Raw genomic sequence first — 5,869 nt, 5'->3', positions numbered from 1 at the left:
TCTGTTAATTCTGCAACCGTGGGCACTGGACAATCGTAGAAGCAGCAGGTGGATTCTCCGCCAGGGTGGGAGGCTGTGTCTCAGTTTCCCTCCTCAGAGGAGCACCAGCTCAGGAGAACCACTTCCTAGACTCACCACTTTTTGCTCAGGAAGTGAGAAAGTTGGGGTGGCTTTGGGTCTGCTGCAATCTTGTGGTTGATTAACTGTGGCTGTAAATTCTTTGCAGTTTCTCACATCAAGAGATGAAGTCTACTTCCCCAGTCCTGGAAGCAGGGCTGGTTTCATGACTTGCACTGACCAGTAGAATCTAGCAAAAGGGATCTTGTGAGAGTTCCAGAGCCTGGGCCTCTGGTGGCCTGGGAGCTTCCAGCTTCACTCTCTTGAGCGCAGCCCTGAGACGGCCAGGCAGGAAGTCAGTTAAGCTTCCTGGAGGATGAGAGGCCACGTGGAGGAGAGGCCAGGCACTCGTGCCCAGACAGTGCCTACTCCCAGACCTCAGCGAGTCTCCAGCTGAGTGAAACCAGCTGGAGATGATGTCATCTTGGTGACTCCATGTGAAACCAGCAGAGGAGCTGCCCAGCCAACAGAATCAGGGAAACCGGAAATTGCCATTGTTTTAAGAGACTGAGTTTTGGGCTGGTTGTGACTCAGGAATAGATACTTGAAACACAGAGTGACTCCATAAATTGTCTCATGATTTTTGCACATGTGCCACGAGGACAGCCTTGCATTGCATTGCAAGTACTGATTTTAAAAAGCACTGATTGAATCTCTTTCTCAGTGGGAATCTTTATTTTAAAGCAGCTTCATGAGCTGTTGATTCAGTATTTCTCACAGGGAGCACCTGATGCATGTTTTTTCAGTGCGTTCATGATAATAAAGTTTAAAGTAGACCGTAGGGATGTAAAATAAAAGTCAATCAATGTAGATGCTAAAAAAATAAATACCTATGGATACAAATTATATATAAGGGAATTTTCAGATGCAAAATTGAAGGATAGAGTACCCAAAACTTTGAGTACTTCGTTTACAAATTCCAGAAAAGAATGATTTTCTCTGAGGGCTCAAGGAGTTGAACTGGGACACTTCTGTAAATTAATTCTGATATTATTTGTACTCACTCAGTCAATGAATATTTTTTGAGTCTCTGCAATGGGCAAGATGCTTTACTGGGTGTCGAGGAAATTGGAAAAAGGACATGGTTTCCAAACTCAAGGAGCATGTATCTTGTTCCTGTAACATCATTTCAGTTTTCCAAGTTATTAGCTGCTGACAACATGCATTTCTCAATCCTAATGGTTGGAATTCAAATCTGGCTCTTGTGGAAACATCCCATGGTTCTTCAGTGCAAAAGAGGGGAACCAGCGTTCCCATAAGGGTTCTACGGATGGAAGAATGGACCTGGGAGGAGTGGGACTTTTCATTCAACAACCTGGAAAGGGGCGTCTACTGGGCAACATATCCATGTGATTCAGCATCTAGAATTAATTAAATGAGAAGGCTTTGCCTTGCAACCAACCACTCAAATTTTATCACCTCCTCATATTACACACACTCATGTACATTAGTTTGCTAGGGCTACCATAACAAAAAAATGCCACAGACTTGGTGGCTTAAACAACAGAAATTTAGTTTTCATAGTTCTGGAGGCTAGAAGTCCAAGATCAAGGTATCTGTGGGTCTGGTTTCTCCTGAGGCCTCTCTCCTTGGCTTGTAGATGGCCGCCTTCTCATTGTGCCCCCACATGGTCTTTCCTCTGTTCATGTGCATCCCTGGTGTCTCTCTGTGTGTCCTAATCTCCTCTTCTTATAAGGACACCAGTCAGATTAGATTAGAGCCCACCCTAATGGCCTCATTTTAACTTAATCACCTCATACATGGCCTCTCAAAATACAGTCACATTCTAAGGTTCTTCAAGTTAGAGTTTCAACATATGAATTTGGTGGGGGACACAAAACAGCCACAAATATATATATATTTTTCATTGATGGGAAGTGTGCCTGCATTTGTTTCTCTGTCAGGGGTTTTGTATCAGCTCTCTGCCTTACGATAAAACCTACAGACAAAGACACAGGGGAGAAGAAAGCAAGTGGTTTGGAAGCAGCAGATACTCAAGTCTGAATCCGTGACGGTCAAGACCAGGAAAGTTGTAGTAATTTCTGGAAGGCTCAGGCGTGTGTGGGATAAGCTCAAAGCTTTTTACACAGAGCCGGGGACTTTTCCATGCCAGCCTGGATACTGTCAGGAAGGGCATCAGTTTACGCACTTCTGAGCAAGTTAATTGGGACAAAAACCCCACCTTCTTGAGTGAGATTGCTCAAGTTCCTCTTCAGAAATAGTTGTCAAAGAGGAAATTACATTTTTGGCGGCTCTTTTCTTCCTTCTCATTTTTAAACTCTCCTTAATGTGATAGGCAGATAGGACTTCCTTAAAGGAAATTCATCTAGTTCCTGTTTTCTCTAATTGGAGGCACTTCAAACAAAAAGCCAGGTCATCAGATAGAGAGAGAGATAATTTCTTAACTGAAGGGGAATTCTGCAGATAACTAGGAAATCTGAGAGCAGGAATTGAGGGTGTTTGCCTAAGTCCAACAACATGTATTAATTTACTAACTCAACAGACTGTGTTATAGAATCCATTCAGTACTCATGTCTGAGGAGCCTTTGCCCAAATGAGACCTTTGTTCAACTTCCATGGTGAAGCACTTCTGAAACCAGCCAGAGGAGACCCTGCCATAGCCTTCCCCAAGAAGGGAAGGTGCCATCACTGCGGGAGGCGCCCCCTCCTGCGGGCCATGGAAGGAGAGAAGACAGGGCTTCAAAGAGGAAGAGCCTACCCAGGAACAAAGAGTGAGACAGTGTTACATCACAATCCTAAAACTGGGATTGTCCACAAAGTGGCCAGATGGAAACATGAAATCCTGCAGACACTGAATCCCACAGGCAGAAGTCAACACGAGGACACTGGGTGAATGCTGCCCACGTCCCACAGGAGTCCCAAAGTGGACATCTTCTTCCTGTGGGTTTCAATTTTGTAGTTAGTTTGCCTTCCTGCATACTTGTTTGTTTTGTTTTAGTCATGATGGGGTTGAAAAAGGAGGAGTTATGGGGTTAAAGAAGGAGGACTCAGAGCTTGCACAATATTTTGGCAATGAACCCTGGACATAAAGATTTATAAATTTTACTCAGAGCTCATTAAATGAGTAAAATATGTAAATATTTCCTGTACTGCTTTTTCTCAATAAACTACTTTTTCCCCCAAAAAAGGAGCCATATCTGGGATGTCCCATCCCACAGGAGCCCTGAGACTCTTCTGAGGCAATGAAGGGTCCTGTGAGGCGTGGGTGTGGCTGTCCAACAGCAGAGGGTCTTTACCTGTCTTCCCAGGGAGGCTGCCTGATGTTCCTCAGCTGGTCTCCAGTGTTCTGTCGCTAAACAGAAGAATGAAGGTCTTTTCCTGATTCACAGACCAATTTATGTTGAGACATAACTTGCTTAGTTTTAAGTTGTCCCCCCACATTTATTATGAATTTTCCACTAATGCTTATCTATGTTGGAATCTACTCTGTGATGCAATTTGATTTGGTACAAAGTTACGTAGTTATTTTACAGTCAATATATTAACATTTCATGGTGATAAAAGCACTTTCCTGTGACTTTCAGGTGCCCTGATGCTCAGACAAGGCTGATAATGAGGCCCCAGGATATCTTGTGCAGTGGTTTGCTTCTCTCTCTATGAGGGCAGGGGCTGCGTCTTGTTAAAATTGATATTCTCTGCACATTGCCTGGCATGTAGAGGGCATCCAGTTAAGGCTTGTTGAAGAAATGAATTCCCATAGGGACCATCTGTAAGCATAAAGCATGCATGGCCATGACTTTGCAGCTAATGGTGATGGAGTGTCATCAAATGGCAGTGGATTCACTAGCTGGGCTCACCTGGGTATTAGCCCAGAGTCAGAGGGAGGAGGATGCAAGGTCATGTTCTAGTTTGGGGACTTATGTGAAGGAGAAGATATTTCCTATGTGGTAATGAGTCTGGTTTTCTCTGTGCTCCATCTTCTCAGTGTGACCAGAGGAGAGAAATCTATCTCAGCTGCCCCAGTAGAGGAACTCTTTAGAAAACTTTTATGAGAGCTCAGGAAAATGTCCTGAACCATGGCAGAAGGTGGCCACTGAGCCGAGAGAACGGCTGGTCCCCTGGAGTCTCTCTCTTGTTCTTTGCTGGCCATAAGCATGAAGAGAAATACCTTCCCTGAAGCCGCACAGGGTGCTTCCTCACTGCTGGTGTTAATGAGGAGCCAATCTCTCCCGAGCAACAGTAAGTGATGTGCCCGTGATTACTAGTGATACTTGACTAGTAGTGTGGGGGGATACAAAGGTTTTTGAGTTAAAGTTCCTTCAGGTCTTTCTCAGACTGGTATGTTTCACATAGTAACAGTACAACTATTTTTCTCATAACAGGAGGAAAACTATCCCCAGTAAGAATTGATTTTCCCTTCTGAAAGCTCCAGACCTCTGCATCCTTTTTCAAGATTGGAGATCAGGATGATTGTGTCCTAGGACAGTAGTGCTCAATGCTGCCTGAACATTAGAACTCCCTGGGGAGCTTTAATGCTCCCTGGGCCCTTGTGGACCCAGGCCAATTTCTCTGGAATCTTTGGACTCAAGCATCAGTATTTTTTAAAGCCCTTCAAGGAATTCCACTGTGAAGCCAATGCTGAGAACCACTGCTAAGAGTCTACTATAGTCCTCAAAAGCAAAGGTTTTGACAAAGAAAAAAAAAAAATAAGGCCAAAGATTTCCTTCAATTGGAAAAAGTCTGTTTTTTCATATTCTCATAACTCAAAAGCTGGTAAAGGGATTTTTCCCCCCTGAACTTTCCATTAATAAAACACAAAACAAATTTATACTGAAAACAATAATGAGAAAATTCAGCCCAAAGTAGAATTTTCCAGAAAGTTATGGGCTAGTGAGAAAAAAGCAAAGACTATCACCGAAAAAATACTTTTACAAGAATTTCCTTTAAAATCTGCTTGCAATGAAGGTCTCATTTCAAAGATGGATAAACAGCATTTGCCAAAAAGTCCCACCTCCGGCTGCTGCTAAGAAGCAGCTCGGTGTCAAGTGATGGAAATGCCCACGGCAGAGTTAACTCAGTCTGACTCAATGTGGGTTTTAAAGAAGAAATTAACAAATTTTTAACAGTAAGAGCACAAGTGAGTGACTAAATGACTAGCAGCTAAATGACTAGTTAAAAGGGATTGTCTTCACAGCTGGGACTGATGGCTCATACTGCAAACACAACTTTCTAAAGACTGTATCAATGCTATCTTTTGGTGGCAAAAGAAATATGTGTCTTGGGCCGGCCCCGTGGCTTAGCAGTTAAGTGCGCACGCTCCGCTACTGGCGGCCCGGGTTCGGATCCCAGGCGCGCACCGACGCACCACTTCTCCGGCCATGCTGAGGCTGCGTCCCATATACAGCAACTAGAAGGATGTGCAGCTATGACATACAACTATCTACTGGGGCTTTGGGGAAAAAAAAGGAGGAGGATTGGCAATAGATGTTAGCTCAGAGCCGGTCTCCCTCAGCAAAAAGAGGATTAGCTTGGATGTTTGCTCAGGGCTGATCTTCCTCACACACACACACACACATACACACACACACACACGCACACAAAAAGATTCAAAAGAAATATGTGTCTCCAACTGGTTAGATAATACTATGTTCTGCACAGTCCTGAACTACTTTGAAAGGAGCAGAAAACGTGGCCTGCAATGTATCATTTATTGACCCTGACCCAATGCATCAAGGAAGTGCTGACCCTTTGCTTAACTTGAATCTGGCACAAAATATTGACCTCACTGATT

The sequence above is a fragment of the Ceratotherium simum genome, chromosome 38, assembly GCF_057802395.1.
Source record: "Ceratotherium simum simum isolate JZ-2026a chromosome 38, ASM5780239v1, whole genome shotgun sequence".
NCBI classification, from domain to species: Eukaryota; Metazoa; Chordata; class Mammalia; order Perissodactyla; family Rhinocerotidae; genus Ceratotherium; species Ceratotherium simum.
Note: the sequence above shows the minus strand (reverse complement) of the source record.